The following is a 17,932-nucleotide window of genomic DNA, read 5'->3' as shown; positions in this document are numbered from 1 at the left end:
CTGGCTCACTCACCCTTCAAACCGGAACACAACAATATCAAGTATTGCTGTTTTGCGGTAGAATATCTGATGAGTGGGTGGTACCTACCCAGACGAGCTTGCACAAAGCCCTACCACCAGTAAATTCCATCGGGACCGCTAGCTTTCCGTACATCAAGTGATTGCAGCTCCGCACGCACATCACGTTGCCTGATTTTAATGTCAGGCATCGTATGGCCACATGCAGGTATTGTAGGTGGCAGTGCACTACAATCATCGATGACGGAATTGTCGGCAAAGAGTTTAGCCAGGAGATCAGCTTGCTCTTGCGGACTGTGAGCTAGCGATCCGTCCGGATTTCTGAGCGGTGGCAGCGAAGGTTGGCAGAAATTGTTTTGCACAGACTTGGTCAGACGCCAGAAGCTACGGGAGCCCCTAGGATGCGAAACAAGGTCATGACCAATCTGTACAATGCGCTGTGCATCCGCTCTCGTGTATGCCTTTCTACCGGACTTGGAATTTTTATTATAGTTTGCTTTCAGTGAGTCAATGTTAGATGCCCCGCTAATGCAGCCGTTGATCCACTTGCGATATGCCGCCTGCTTAGATGATACAGCATCGGCACATTTACGAGTGAACCAACGGTTACGCGTACTCCTACTGATGAGATCTGAGCTAGGAATGTAGTATTCCATTCCCAGCATGATCTCGCCAGCAACAGCAGCGGCGCTAGCTGTCGGGTCATTCCCACTGAAGCAATGTTCCTTCCAAGGGACCGACGCATAGTAATCGCGCATACCGTCCCAATCCGCCGACTTATAGTGCCAAACGCGACGTTTGCATACCGCTAGTGGCGGCAGCTTGGCCTGTGGAACTCTGGTAGAAATAAGGCTGTGATCCGAAGAGCCAAGAGGAGCCTGAACCACAACCTGATATTCCACCGGGTGAGAAGTCAGCAGAAGCTCCAGTAGAGAAGGTGCTTGCCCATCAATGTCTGGGATCCTGGTAGGCTGACCAACCAGTTGGGTGAAGTCATGTGTGAGAGCAAAAGCATGAGCAGTCCTTCCAGCATGGTCAGTTTTGAGGGATTTCAACCAGGATTCGTGGTGAGCATTAAAATCCCCCAAAAACTCCAATTCCGCGTTAGGAAATTGTTCTTGCGCAGCATCTGCCACCCGACTAAGATGGTCAAATAATCGGCTTGTCTCCAAGTCACCATTGTGGGATCTGTAGAGGCACACGTAGACTCGGCTCTGACGAACCAGGTCCACACGTACCACCAACATGGAGAAGGAGGGGTCCTCCAAGCAGCGCAGTCGGTGACAGCAAACATCCGTCCTGACGAACAAGCATACTCCGGCTTTCGCTTTGAAGGATTCTTCAAGCGTGTAGCCGGGATAATTAAGGTAGCTGGTATCGGCAGGACGGAGTATTTGTGTCTCCGTGAGAAACAACATTGCTGGCCGTGCTGCCTCGAGATGGTGGTGGACAGCGTTGAGGTTAGTGGGGAGTCTTCGGATGTTAGAGAACTCGACCTCAAACAGCGAGGGTATGGTGGGGGTGTGCACCGCTGTACGACCGTTATTTCTGTTTTGTTGCGCCATTTGGGAAAAATAAAATGGAAAAGAGACGTGAAGCGAGCGATGTATTGCCACGTTAGGGATGGGCAAAGTGTGGAGGCGTGTTTCCCCAAGTGGTTGCCAAAAGGAAAAATACACTGACCCGCCGGACGGAAGGGCCCCCGAACCCCCCCGGAAGTGGCCGCCGGGACCCCGCCTACCGGTCACCAACCGGCACGGCGGTCCACCCCGAGATTATGCGTGGCCTGGTGGGGCAGCCTCACGAGCTGGTTAGGCACGTTCGGGCCCCTGTACTATGCCACGGGCGGCCAGCGGAACAGCCGTTTCTTCGGGTCTCCCTGACCGGCCGGTCAATACAGTTTCCCCCGGCATTGGTTCAACAGCCGTCTCCAATTGGACCAACACCCATCGCGGCAATACTCGCTCGGGCTCTGGCTGTTCGCTGGCTGACCTCGAAACGCGGCTGCAAGCCACTTCACGAGTTTTTCACCATGCGTACGGTGGTAACAAGCCAGGCGGATGTTAGCATCCTACCACCAGATGAGCAGATGGTCGCTCAGATATCCCTTAGTCGCCTCTTACGACACCCATGGGAAAGAGAGGGGCAGTGAAATGTATTCTTTCTCCGTCACTGCACGGAAAGTACGCTATTGTAAATACATAGGTACCATTTTCGTTCTCATGGTTGGTCGTGCTAGGTATATATAATTATATAAGCGATAGTGATTAATGATTAAAAGAGATAATTTAGGTCCATAAATCTAGTCAACCGTTAGCGAAACAGTTGCAAAAACGCGTCATAGAAAGAAATTCGTATACTACACCGAAGACACTGACGACGAGGACGACTTTACTGGTGGTAGAGCTTTGTGCAAACTTGTCTGGGTAGGTACCACCCACTCATCAAATATTCTCCCGCAAAACAGCAGTACTTGGTATTGTTGTGTTCCGGTTTGAAGGGTTAGTGAACCAGTGTAAGGCACAAGGGCCATAACATCTTTGTTCCATCTTAGTTAGATGGTTAACATTTCTTACAATGCCAATGTCTATGGGCGTTGGCGACCAATTACCTTCAGGTGGCCCATATGCTCGTCCACCTACATCTTGATAAAATAAAATAAAGGAGGAGTAACTGGGCCGAGCAACTACAAATGAGATTCTGGACTTCGAATATAACATTAGTATGGCGATCCATAATGAAACGACTCCATTTTTGCTGAATATCATCCAGACCAGTCTAAAATATACAGTACAGTACAGTACAGTAACAGCCTGTTAATGTCCCACTGCTGGGCTAAGGCCTCTTCTCCCTTTTGAGGAGAAGGTTTTGGAGCTTATTCTACCACGCTGCTCCAATGCGGGTTGGTAGAATACACATGTGGCAGGATTGCAATAAAATTAGACACATGCAGGTTTCCTCACGATGTTTTCCTTCACCGTCAAGCACGAGATGAATTATAAACACAAATTAAGCACATGAAAATTCAGTGGTGCTTGCCCGGGTTTGAACCCACGATCATCGGTTAAGATTCACGCGTTCGAACCACTGGGCCATCTCGGCTTTTTTCTAAAATATAATACCAATAAAATTAAATAAAAACACCCAAAACTATAAACCGGTGGAAGATTTCACGAAGATTTCTTTCATAAAGCATTAATATTATATGCAACATAAAAAATTAATTAGTGTTACTAAAAAGTTCAAAAGATAATCGCACTTCGCAAGATATTATCAATTTTATAGTAACATTTATCTAAATGCATCCGCAGACGTATTAATGAAGACAGTGATATAAAGGTTTATTTGCCCATAAAGTTTTAGTCAAAAGCCAGTGCAGTAGTTCCGTACGAAGTAAACATAGCCTAAGTGACTCAACAGATAAATCTCATTTGTGCCTCTCTGACCGCTCCTCACTATACTCAATTAGATTATGTTTTGTTCAAGTGTAGCACTTAGGTATAGTCAACTTTTAGGAAGCGGATATGATTGCATAAGTTTTGTTTTCCTTATCCTTATTTTATTATATATTATTTTGATTTTTGTAAGATTTCACTCGCGTGCAAATAAAATGTCCAACTTCCCAAGATCCCTAAGAGCACACTAATCTCTTAAAGTTTATATATTTTGTATGTTTTAATTTATCCTGTCTTTTAAACTTCTATGAATGCAGATATGTTTAGTCAATTTTGTTGCTCGCGAGTGTGTAATTCGTCCTAAAAGTGGTGTGTGCATATGCTTATAAGTATGTTTAAGAAATATAAAAATGGCGGTTAATAAATTTATAAAGCCAATATAATAAGCTACCATAGATTCATGATGTCATATCTGAACAATTAGTACCTATGTTATAATTATATCCCCTTTGGGCTTATACTATTTTATATTTCAACTATTTATATTATTTAATACATATGAAGCGAAACTTTAATGATTATATTCATATTAATTTTTAAATATTAAGATGTATCAAGAATCAATGGTAAGCAATTATCAAGACTTATAATGGTATCTTCTAGCTTTAGACTTGCACCAAACTTTCAACTCAAATGAAAATAGTTTTCCATTGGGTTCGGACGAATGGAGAAAACTGGTATAAGCGAATTAAGATTTTAACTCGCGCGGACGCGACAGTTATACAAATCAAGGCAATTTTACAGAGTAGCCGAAAGTAGGATATTTAAATGTCAGGTCGACAAATTTTTACGCCTTTTGAATTTTAATGTAGTATGTTTTAATATGAATCGTTCAATTGTAATCACATGTAATATAAAAATATGAAGTATGAAAATATGAGTAGTATTTTAAGTACATATAATTATGCATTAATATATAAATAAAAAAAAAACATTATTTTGTTTTAGCTATCTCCGATCCGAGCATAATTCAATTTTTTTTTATTAGCAGTGAATTCTACGCCCCAGTGCGGCGTAAAAGGGCCTTTGTCTAGCTATGGGATTACAGTCTGTTACTTTAGTTTTTCTAGGTAGAATTTACATTCCGAACTAATATTAGCTTTACGATTATTTAATCTTATGAAATGACATAGCAAAGATGCTAGTAATACCTACTAAACAAAATGTGTTATTATTCTTGAAATATAGAAAAAAAAAATACCGAAAGAAATCAATATTAGTATTTGAACAGAAGCAATTTGATGTTATTGTCCAATAAATAGGAACTTCTTTAAAATGATGGCAATAGTGAGAGAAACTTTCCAGAGGCTGTAGCGTTGTAAGAAATATTTATTATTCCTAGATATTATGTCTCTGTTGCCTATAATGACATTGGCTCACTCATACTTTAAATTCAAACATCGCAATACATAGTATTCATGTTTGCTAGAAGAACTGCTGAATGAATAGTACCCACCACACATTGGTAGGTACTACATAGCTTGTATGAAGCAGAATTTGCAGTATTTTGAATCATCCTTAAATTGCCAATGCATCACCATTTATACACCAGCATTTTTATATCACATGTCGCTGTAATTAAAATTCATCCCGTCCACCGGAACATATTAAGCAATGTATTGAATATTTATAGGTACATTAACAGTTTAGAGGATAAAAATAATTATCTAGCGGATTGGCCTCCGCTGAACTACAATCAAAAAGTTCCACAGAAACTTTTTAAATTAAAAAGATTTTGTATATCAAACTAAGCAATGTTTGGTTTTAATGAAAAAATAATTCACATTAAAACCAAACATTGCTTATAAATTGAACAATTGTATAATTTTGAATACTGAACATTTAATTTCAGAAATAAATCTAGATGTAGAAAAATAACCCCCTAAGAGTAAGTTGTATAAATCAATAAACTTAGTTTCAAACTGTAATTGAAGTTTCAATTTGAAAGTATTTCAATGAATTAAATCTTCAATATATTTTATAATGTGTTATGAAAAAGTATGTTATATATCTTAACATTACTTTAATTATAATAGTAAAATAAGCTGTAGATACATTATTTAAGCCTAACAGATTGTAATAAATAAATATAATATACAACATCTTGTCTTGAATTAAAATATGATAAAAACTGCAATTGTACAATATCACTTCATATGCATTAATTGAACTAAAATCATCAATTATTTTAAAAATGGAATGTTTAAGCGTTTATAATTGATATCGATTTATTTATTACGCATTTCGCTTTTTAATTTGAAATAATTTTAGTCTTATTAATGTTTTTGTTCATTACATTTATTTTGGTTTACGAGCAAAATTAAGCCAGAAATTACAATAGGGTATATAAGATAACACTAGAATTAAATACAGTTTTTATATGCTGTTTAGTGGTGCTGTACCGAGTCATATAATACCTAACTAGTTTTGTCTAGCCTATGAAGTTAGTATTATGATTTTAAATAATAATTTGTTAAATTTATCAAGCTTTAACAATATTGTAGAATTTTAAAACTTTTTCAATATTTTATATATATGATTATATCAGTACAAAACACAAGATTGAGCTTTTAGAGCTTATGCAAATATCAAGCAATTGTCCATTATATTTATACTTTCCAATTGACACTTGACGTTGCAGACTAATGCTGCCAGCCGTATTAAATATTTGAAGCCTAAACAAACATTACACGATAATTTAATTCAAAACGAAAGTACTTAAATGAAATAAAAATATTACTGATTTAGAGAAATGATATGCTTAATAGAAACCATATCATTTCTATTTAGTGCGAAATTATAATTTGATTAGATTGAAAAAAAAATAATAACTATTTTTATTCTTGTAGACTAATATAGGTAATTCAAAACATTACGACATACGTTTAAAACAATTTACGACTAATAATGAAATTCCATAATTTTAAAACGAACACCTTAAAATAAATAACGTCCATAATAAATCACAAAAAAGCTTGATAATTTCATGGAATTTAAGTGAAAACTTACAAAAAAAGTATGCCATAAGCTTCCTACACTTTAGCCTGATTTTTAACTTTTTAATAGGCGTACTTTAATATATGAAAAGTACATTGCATAAAAAAAATATATATTTCCGCAATTCATCATTCAATCTATTCTTGAATAAATTATTATTTGATTCTATAAAACTTAATTTAAATAACAACACTAATGGTATTTCGCTGACACTTTAAGCTTTATGTATTGGGTTGCATTTAAATGGAAAAAAAATATTAATATAATATTATAAAATTAAAAAAGGTTAAAATGTATGTCAACGTAAAATAATATAATTGTATTAAATCAAATAACTTATAACTATATAAAACTTTATATTTGGTCCAGGTATGTACTATTTTATAATTTCCCCGGCTGATCCTACTAAACTCCTAAGTCCTAGCTCCCTCTAGTGGATACAAAATATAACCCCGCTTTGGCGGAAGATGGCCGTCGCGTGCCGATTGTCGCTCTGATTGTTTACGACGATTTAAAAAGTTTTTAACTATTAAAACGTGAATATTGACTGTAAACTTTAATAAAAAGTTGTCAAATGAATTGATTTAGTGGTGCCAAGTGAATTTTAAAATTGTTTTATTTAGTTTTTCACTCAAAAAGTGCTACAACTTTAGTGTGAATGAAGCTACCAGTTTTCTAAGAGTGGTTTTACAGTGGAATGTTGTGATAATATTCCGATTGGATAGTGTGTTTAAGCTCAAGTTTCGTTTGGAATTAGCTACAATTATTATAAAAGGTATGTCCTTTTCAATTTAACGTAAAATATAGTTAACTTTCATAAAGTTAGTTTGTTTACTTCTTAACTCGGTTGCGCATGTTCAGTTGATAATAAAGTTTTAATAATATAAGTTCAACTTGATACTTTTTAAACTCTGTTGTGTACTTTTTATGAAATATACCGATTATATATTTGAGTGCTATGATTTAACTAAAGAAGAAATGAATTATTGTTCTATTTTTAAATTCCATTCTGTCATACGATCGATAAGCATCATTTGTGCCTCTATTATTATTCCGCGTATTTGTGTACTGATAGACATTGTATTGCGGAGATGAGTTTGATATGTAACCAGCGTAATCTAGATTTGAAGTTACGATAAAAGATTTGTACTATTTTTCACGGTCATTCAACTTGTCCGTGACTACATTACAGCCTCCCCGGCTGCCGCTTTCTTATTGAACTTGAAAACTAAATGGTAACTATTTATTAAAGTAACATCTTCCATATTAAGAGTAATATTAACCTCGTTTCTAGCAATTTTAAATTGACGATGTTGACAGTTTTAGTTTTGATTTCTCATAGTAAACTTTTGTTTATGCATCGCATCGTTATTATGATAATAACGCGTTTACGTATGAGGTATATCGAGAATTAATATGAAGTTTTTTGTTGTTAACGTTTATTTGTTTATTATCTATAGGTTATTCTATTTTCAAACATATTTTTTTAATAATTGGTAACTTTTATTGCAAATAAATAACTCAGATTATATTAAATAGAAAGGTACTATATCTTACTCAAATAAAGGTTTGTTAAAATGTTTAAAATATTATGTATGCATTTTATACAAGTTTATTTTACCAGCAGAAAACACTGAATATTAAAATATAATTAAAACTGCATTAAATATAATAAATTTAAAATCAATATTACTAAACAATAAAATATTCATATTACTAAATTAAATAATATGTAGGGTATGGTGCATAATTAAATAATGTATATAATTAAAAAAATAGACAAATAGCTCTAAATAAAACATGAATCTAAATGATTAGTTGATTTTGATACTACTTATGATTTTGTAACTATTACAGATTCTATTTAAGGGGCCTTTATAATGTATTAAATAAATATTATTGCGGTTGACATGTAGGTACTTTACTACTGTACTGGTACTGGTACTGGTTTTTTACATTCATATGATAAATTTATTATTAAAAGTTTTCTCATCTGAGGTTATCTAGAAGACATTGCTCTTTAAATGCTTACATTTTTATCTCTTGCTTTAATGTATAATATAATATATATACTTAATAATATAATAGTTTTATATTGCTAATTGCAGCTCAAATTTTAAATCAATAAACTACTATAAACTATTTTATAAATTAAATTGTATATGTAAAGTAAATGGGGTACCCCATCCATAGACATATTAATAAAATTTATGAGAGACATAGTGTGTCTATGATGTGATAAAATAACTTATATTTATGTTTAATTTTAAAACAATGCAAATTGTTGCATATAGTATTTGTCACTAGAATAACCAATAATAATAATAATCATAATATTTCGGGATATTATTCATACATGGCCATCAGATCCCAAATTAAGCAGAACTTGTACTATGGAAACCAGACAACTTATATACTATATATACTAACATAACTTTTGCAAAAACAAATGCAGTGAGAATTAAAATAATTCAATTTAATCTATGATAAGTAAATATTAAATGATAATAAGCATGCATAATTAAGCAATGGAAATTACTTATTCAGAAATTTCATATCATGTTCAATCCATATTTCATAAATATTTGATAAAAATGTCATCCGTCGGTTAACTTTTTAAATCCAATGACTATAGCCTTTTACATATCAATTGAAAGTTTTAATTTATCTGTAAAATATAAATTATATGTTGTAATTTATTTTAACAATATTTCTTGGATTGTTTGAAAATATTTTCGTATAAAATTATTATATTTATTTGTGTACTGTGATATATAGCTTTGTGTGGACCAGAGTGGGTACCACCCACTCAACTATTATTCTTCTTCTTTTCGCCAACCATAATTGCTCTGTATTACTGTTTGGTTTGAACGTTAAGTGAGTCAGTGTAATTACAGTAATTATAGGCGCAATTTTTTTTTTTTTTTATAGAATAGGAAGGCGGACGAGCATATGGGCCACCTGATGGTAAGTGGTCACCAACGCTCTTAGACATTGGCATTGTAAGAAATGTCAACCATCGCTTACATATCCAATGCGCCACCAACCTTGGGAACTAAGATTTTATGTCCCTTGTGCCTGTAATTACGCAATGGATATATAACATCATAGATTGCTTAGACGGCGGCACGTGAGATTTGTAGGGTGTGATTTATACTTGTATCAGTGCCAACGTCGTGCGTCTGCCTTCCTAAAAATGATTAAGATAAAAAAAGTATATGAGCACAATACATTATTTAAGCACGATACATTTTTTTTTATAAAATATATAATACATAACGTTGATAATACACCATACCAATAATATGGCTCATTGGATTGCACAATAAAAAATCATCAGCGCACACTTTTTGCACCATAATTTGCCTTAATTGTAACCATGTGCACGTCACGTTGCTTCTCTGTTAGATAATTAAGCAAATGTCTGTATTTTCTAATATGCAAAAACTAATAAAACGTTTGTTATCTTCATGTTGTCCTTTGAAATATTAAAAAAATCTACATTTAGTTAACCCAGGGTTGTAATATTATTTGTAATAAATCTAGTAGCCAAAATCTCAGCAAACATTCGTAATTTTTTCTCATTCACGGTTAGTGAACTCCAATAATATTTCAGACACGCGACTCGGTAATAAATAAATTTTATTACTCAATAAAAATATCCAGGAATTAAAGTATAATTCGTCATCAAATGTACCGCCATTAGGGTTTCTGTTTAATTGAATTACAAACCGATGCGAATGGAGGGCCCATTCGCCCAGAGGTGTTGATCTATAATTGTTTCATTACCGTCTAATCACAATTTGTTACGCCGTGATAGACCTTTCGACGAACTAAATATCACAGAAAGTTATTGATAATGGTGTGAAAAAAATGGTCGGCCACCATTCCTAAGAGTTTTTGATGATTTGAAGATGTATTTTATAAAAAGATGCTTGATCCGTTTCTTAGTTTTTTTTTCAATTTCCATTTGATAACCAAATATAGAATATATTTGGTTCATTGAAATTGATAATAAATCTAATTTCTATTTGGGATTCTTATTTTGATATCTTGTATTTTACATTATAGTAAATAATTTATTAAAACTTTTATTCGAAACGTATATAGTTTCATATTGCATTAATACGTTAGCAGAACATTTAAATGACAAACTTAGAAGCATAACATTGTGTATGCTGACTTCAATTCCAATGACTCATTGTTTGGCCACTAACGTTTGTTTGCCGACGCTTTGTTTGCATCAACAGAACACTTATCTATGTTTATCTTATTTACCCAAATGGCTTCGGGTGTGGATAGCGGGACACTCGAAACTCCACAGATTTTTGTCGAACAGATGGACGTCTGTCTCTGCGTTTATCAGACGATTTTTTCGATAATGAGTCGCGACGTTACATCATATCCACTGGTCCTGCCTGTTTGTGTTGAATTAGAAAATGAAAGATAATTTCAATCAACAATATGTGGATGTAACTTACGTAATCTAAATAAGTAAATGAAATACGTTATTTATTAAATTGTTACTCTAAAGTTTTAACATGAAAAAGCGATTATAAGACCAATCTGAAATTGATCTTTATCGTAATGGAGATTTTATCGAAATCGTCACTAAAGAAGTGTTTGTATTAACAACTCTATACAAATTTTAATTAATGATAATGACTACGGCAATCGCCTCTTCCAATTAAGTAAAATTGGACATTGTTCATTGCGGGGTAGATTAAGGGGTTAATTACGTTTTGCGGTGTCCAATTATGAACATTAATGAAGTAGATTGTAAGAATAAACAGTAACGTATCAGTTTCTTTTTATTACTTTCTTTTATAATTTGTTTTGTTTTTCTCTCTTCAAATAAGACTTGAGCTAGTCTTTCTAAAATGATATTTTTTTGAGTGTACGAACTCTTATTTTTAGCCTCAACTTCTTATACATTATTATTAAGATTTCTTTAAATATTTAATCTGTATTTTATCCTGATTATTGAATTGAAATTTTCTTATTTATTATGCACTTTATTAATGAAAAAGAAGTTAAAAAATAAAACGAAGTAGGTTGCACGGAGGAGCCACAAAAGGCGTGTTTGCGTAGCTCTATCAACATTTGCTGACTTTGGCATTCCGTCTGTTTGTTTTAGTTGCTCTCAGTTCGTCTTTTACTTTTTGAACTACTTATTATCTTTAAAAAAACGTTAATGCGAAAATGTTGAACATTCTTTACAAGTGTATATGTTTTTATTAACATTAAATTTCGACGTGATCAGAATGTGTTCGAAAACTTGACGTTAATCAAATTATTCTTTTATCTGTTTCGATCAGAATTGCTCGTATTTTTTAAATAATTTATTTCTATTTGATGTTTTTCATAAATAATGCTTGAAAACTTTTTTTTATTCCATTAGACATTACTGGAACTATGCAGTATTTATTATTTTCCTTTAATATATATAAGAAACTTTCATGTGTTAAACGTATGTAAGCATTAAACTATACGTTTAAAAAATAAAAACAGAAATAAGGCCTTTGTTAAATATTATCTCAAAAAGAACTTAGCTTGCTGAGGCATATTTTAGCCTTCAATAGCTTAGTGCACGGATGAGGTAATCATAAAAGTGGGTCTAGAAAAACCATTAAACGCAACGAAGTGGTATTTACAAGAGGTTGTTTGTGGCTCTGTCAACAGTGCGGTCGGTTGCCGTGCATCCTACACTCATTACAGCTCGACTTTATTTTCTAAAGCTTTGTCGGAGTTGGTAATATTGAGATTAATTTCAGAGACTTTAATATAGACGTGATCACCGAGCTGTTAATATTTATTTTTAGTAAATGTTATTTCAATGTAAAATGTATAATCATAATCTAGCAATATGTCAATTGTTATCTAAAATTATTCCGATATCATCAAAAAATGCATTGAAGGTCTAACTCCCAATAATCCGAAATATAAACTCGGTGTAAGTCAAATTAAACATATATTTCAAATTTTACTTATAAGCTCTCAAGAAGTTTCTAAGTTGAAATCAGTTTGTTACCAACTTTAAGCAACTTCCCGAGTGGTCCTTACATCTGGCTTGTGTCAACGGCTCAGTTGATTCCAGAGGATCTATTACAGGATGTAATAAGTTTTAATGGGACGAGTTTGAGACTCATTCGCTCTCATTTAAAGGGACTACAACGAAATTCAGTATTAAAATTCGAGTAACTGCTGATGTTATTACTAGTGCTTATTTTGCAGCGAACTTTATCTTTGTGATAATAAAATGTGGTTTGCTGACTATGACTACATCTTAATTAACTTAATCAAATTTAAATTTCGAAGTTCTACGATCTTGAATTATTTCTGGAAATATTCAAGTGCAAAATAAACTTACGAAATCACAAGAAATACAAATAATAAATCATGTACTCATATTACCATACCAAAATATCGAAACAACTCACGAAAGAAATAACGTCAGTTTAATGATTCGTTTCGAATAACAAACTGCTGTAAGCGAAATAAAACTTCCTATTTATCGCGTGAACAGGGCAAAGTTTCCGAAAATGAAACATCAGCTTTCGTTCTTCCATCATCACAATCATAACTTGCAAAGTTAGACAATAACTACTCGAGTTAAAAAACACCATCAATAACTTTGCAGGAAACCTAAATACGGCTTACGAAACTTTGTAGGCGTCTTGAAACTTGTCAATAAATTTGTCTTATAATAACTGCAAGGTACTTTATAGTTTTATTTCTTTTAGTATTTCTATTCATATTGATTTTTATGAGGCTTATAATTTTACCATAAGGATATTTTCTGATTCTATTACGTATATTATATACAAATTCTAAGGTATTAGAATGTAAATAAATATATAGAAATACCTTGTATGTTCTTTTTCAACTAGTATTATTAAAATTTACCAAATCGAATGTTTCACATCCCGAAGACTTAAATTTTATCAGTACAATGTTGAGAACTTTCGAAATGTCAACCATTCCCACAGACGTTCTGTTCGTTCTCATTTAGCTATCTCTTTCACTAACATAAAGTCAATTATTGTTCCACATCAGTGCAAAGGCCGAACATTTGCATCGTTGCCAATATCAAACAATTGTTATCACTACCGAGAGTCATGTTTAGAAAGCAAACATGCGCTCGACCTGGGATTTGAACTTCGGTCCTTAGATAATCGGGTTCTACAACGAGGTGTTAAGTATTTTCTGAACATTTCTAAAGTTTAAACAACCTGTCTTAAAGGTTGATAAAAACTATCATATTACCTAGCTATTCTGTTTGTGTTGACTGACTTAACACACGTTAAGTGTTGAAAGTTTGAAAGTTTGCTGAGTATATACTATGGTTATGCAAAGCTTAAATTAAAAATCTACTCCTCTAAAAATATTAAATTACGTCATCATCATCATCATCATCACCAGCCGAAAGACGTCCACTGCTGGACAAAGGCCTCCCCCAAGGATTTCCACGTTGGCCGATCTTGCGCTGCCCGCATCCAAATTACGTTACCTTTTAAAATCAACAATTGCCTGCGAATTTATTCGCATGTTTCAAAACGATAATGCGATGACGATAATTTTTCCTAGAGGCCATGTATTACAATAAGATTATTTTAAACCATTATTAAAAATTACACTATATTAATAATCAATCGATAGCATTTATTTTCTAGATACATTGATTATAACATATTTATTACTTATTAAAAATGAAAATAAATCTTGTAAATATATTACTTTGTTACCAATGTAATTGATTACGACTCGAAATAAGTTTGTTCGGAAAGTATTTTAATTAAAGTGTCAACAACTCTCGATATTTCATAAAGAGAAAAGAAAATTCAAGTTTTATGTTGCATAATTTATAGCGTCAAATAAATTTCGAATCAACATCTGCATTTTCATAATCTTCATCCCCGAGGTTAGTAGCTGCAATAAATATTGCATGCTATGGGGTAACTGTTTGCTAAGTTCACCCCATGCTACCGAAACACGGTTTGTACCGTTTCTATTCATTCTATATCCAAAAGTATATTTGGACAACTTCAAACTTAACTACTCAAATATTAAAGTCTATTTTTCTGTTTCTTTGCAAAAATGTCTTTGCACCCCAGATTTATGGTGCTTATTACATTTTATACGCGTGAAATGAACACACAACGAATAACTAATACCATTTGCAACTTTATATCTAACGGCCTAAAAACTATTTGCCGTGGTTTTTATCGGAACCCCTTTTTCGCCAAGATCGTAAATTATCTACTTAGGTTTGCATGTGGCGATAAATTGGTCCCTATTCTTTGTACGTACATGAAATAGCGCCAACAGTTATTTCTCATATTGATGGCATAATATTAAAAATCACTGGAACGTATACCGCTGTTAACATATTGATAGTTTTGTAGCCTGTGTAGTTTTTTGGACTGTATGTATAGATTTTATTTGACAGTAACGTATTGAGCCACTGTATACACAAAAGCCACCGAATCGTGCAAAAATATTCGTTTCAACATTCTATCTATACTAGCATTCCAGTTTGAAAAAATGACAAAATAAATAAACTCGCGATCGGCTTAAAATAACGATAACGTATAAAGTAGATTAAAAATGTTTTGGTTAGTCTTTTATTAAAATAATTAATTTGTGGTTCCTCTCGCAATAAGGGAATGTGACTGTATCTATAGTTATAAAGAGACGTAATAGCTGAAAGCCAAAGCGGGAGATCTAAATCCTAGCAAAGGCCTTTACTAATAAGAGGATTCCGAGCTTAATTCTCTATTCGGACATGTGTCGGACGTTCTTTATGATAGCTCTTTGATGAGTCGCTAGTAACCTACTTTCAATTACTCCACAAAATTGGAACACGACATTTGCTGACATTTCCAAGTATAAATTTTGTAAAAAAATATACATTTAAAGTATATATGTAGATTGTATATTTATACATGTACATCTTCTATGTATTAAGACTTATAACCGAACGATTTTAAGACGTCAATCTAAAGCGTTTATATCAGTCATCAGATGTACAGATGTCGCTCAACTGAAGTGCTTCCCTAATCTATACATTTGCTATCTCGGGTCGTAGGTCAGGAGATACCGTAAGCGCTCCGCCAACTCAAGCGATAGTAAAATTTCGTTTCAACAGCGTAAAGCCAATTTTCCTGTGACCTCCATTTTCAAACAGTAATGTAGTTAAAACCGATCTACATTTCGTTGAAGAGACCGTTTTAAAGAACTCCGTGTGGATCGACCTATTTCCGAACGTGATAGATGGTCCCTCTCATTTTATTATTGAAGCGTTTGATTGAATTTGTTCGTGAATTTTTCAACCTTATTACGCATGAGTACTCCGGGTCTTACGAGTTCTCTGAATTGTTATTTCTTCACTTAACACGAAAATGTTAAGAATTTTGTTGATTCTTTCCTGACGGCGACTTTCACAGCTGTTAAATGTTACTTGATTTGATGCTTCTAAAAATTGTTACCTAGACAATCGTTTAAAATTCTAACGTTGCTATTTTTACTAAAAATCTCGGGCACATTGACGCGGTCCTTATTGATATAATCTAATTCTCTTATTAGTTTTATCATAGCAAACACCATCTTACTTCCGCGATTTTTACGAACCACAAAAATATATCTTATAAATAAAAGTGAATTCTTATTTTGTTTGTATTTTATGTTTTCGTGTATTATTTATCAGATTGTGTTGAAACTGTACAGATGTTATTGGCACGTGCGCGTTAATAATGCTGACAAAGTACGATCATCGTACAATAGTTGCCACGCAAGTCAACTGGTATTGGATAATTTTTTACATAAACATTACAAGATGAATTGCAACACAAGCCGGCCATTAGCTAGCAATAAAATTATATTCCTAGGATTACCATTTGTATAATCTGATTTATGTTTTAGTTATACATCGTAAGTGTATCAAAGCGGGTGTTTAAGCTAAAAAAACCCTCAAGCCCTTAGTCGCATAACATTCTTGCCAAAGCCCCTTGGTTGCTATACCTGAATTGTGCATGTTATAGTTATTTTAACAATATTTGATATAACTAAAGGTTTTACTTTCTTTGAGACGCGGATGAAAGGCTTGTTGGATGGCAGACGACAGGAAAGTGTTGTTTTTTATTTGTAATAATAAATTAAAAAGTTTAAAGTGTTTTCGATATCGTTCTAAAGAAGAACACAAGAAACCTTTAAATATCTATCGATATACAATACCTCGTATACTATGTACCAGTTATTGATAAAATAAATCGTGGATTAAATATTTGGCTTCCTCTAGCTGTCGAGTATTTCCTTACCATTTTCCGGTCCCTCACATCCGGTTGTCCAAACAATTAGCCTGCTCCTTTATCCAGCTTTGTGCCCACCTTTGCATAATATCTTTGAAACACGACTTAATTTTTGATCAAACAAACATTATTTTCGGCAGCGATTATTAATATGAAATTAAAAAAAGAACAGTCTGCTTTTATTAACGCTATAGGCCTTATATAGCCTAAACACAGTTATTATGTAAAACTTATTTTGAATTGGCGCAAATGAAATATGCACAAAGATAATGCAAAATGATGAGAGATGAAAGGCGAGATATGATGAGACATTAAATATATCATCAAGCTAAAATAAGTCAATCTTTAGTGTCGAAGTGTGTTTTACATTTTTAATCTCGTATCTGACGCGACCGTCTCGTATCGCTGAATAATGTATTTGGTCCATTAAAATATCTGATTTGAACGCCCCTCTGATTCTAAATATAACGGAACGATGTACTCTGACAGCTAATGTTTATTTGTGGGAATATTTTGTAGGGATTTCGGAATAGTGATGTTTTTTGTGCGGTAAGTTTAGGATTTGGAGTGGAGCCGGCTTAAATATCGCTGTCACATTTGTTACATTGAATGATTTCTTGTTTTTGCTTAGAGATTGAACTTTGGAACAGAAGTAGTCATTAATTATACTGATGTTTTAATTTTAATAGTTCAGTAACAAAATTACGATAGACCGTTCGTCCATTAATAAATGTGACAAGAAGAGTAAGCGATTGTGTTTTTTTTTTGGGAATTTAAACATGTTGCTTGTGATGTATTGAAATGATACTAAACCAATAAAAAAGAAGAATTGTACACAAAATACTTTTATCTATATTTGCTCGAGCATTTCAGTGAACTAATAATAATCTTTTGTTGGGGTTTGGTAATGTTGGAACGGAGTTATTTATAACTTGACGCTAACATTATACATCTTCGCGTTATCTCAAAATAAATAATACTTAAGGTATAGTAAAAGTTTAGTGACCAAGAATGTAGGTGTTAAGTGACACTCAAATGCTACGATTTTATCATTTCAAGTACTTTTGTTTATTTGACTTTTTAACGTTATCTTCACATAACTAAAATATTCTTAACTTCATACATATATTTAAACCTTTTTTCATTTTATAAAAC

The sequence above is a fragment of the Nymphalis io genome, chromosome 24, assembly GCF_905147045.1.
Source record: "Nymphalis io chromosome 24, ilAglIoxx1.1, whole genome shotgun sequence".
In the NCBI taxonomy this organism is placed as follows: Eukaryota; Metazoa; Arthropoda; class Insecta; order Lepidoptera; family Nymphalidae; genus Nymphalis; species Nymphalis io.
This window is presented reverse-complemented; position numbering follows the sequence as displayed.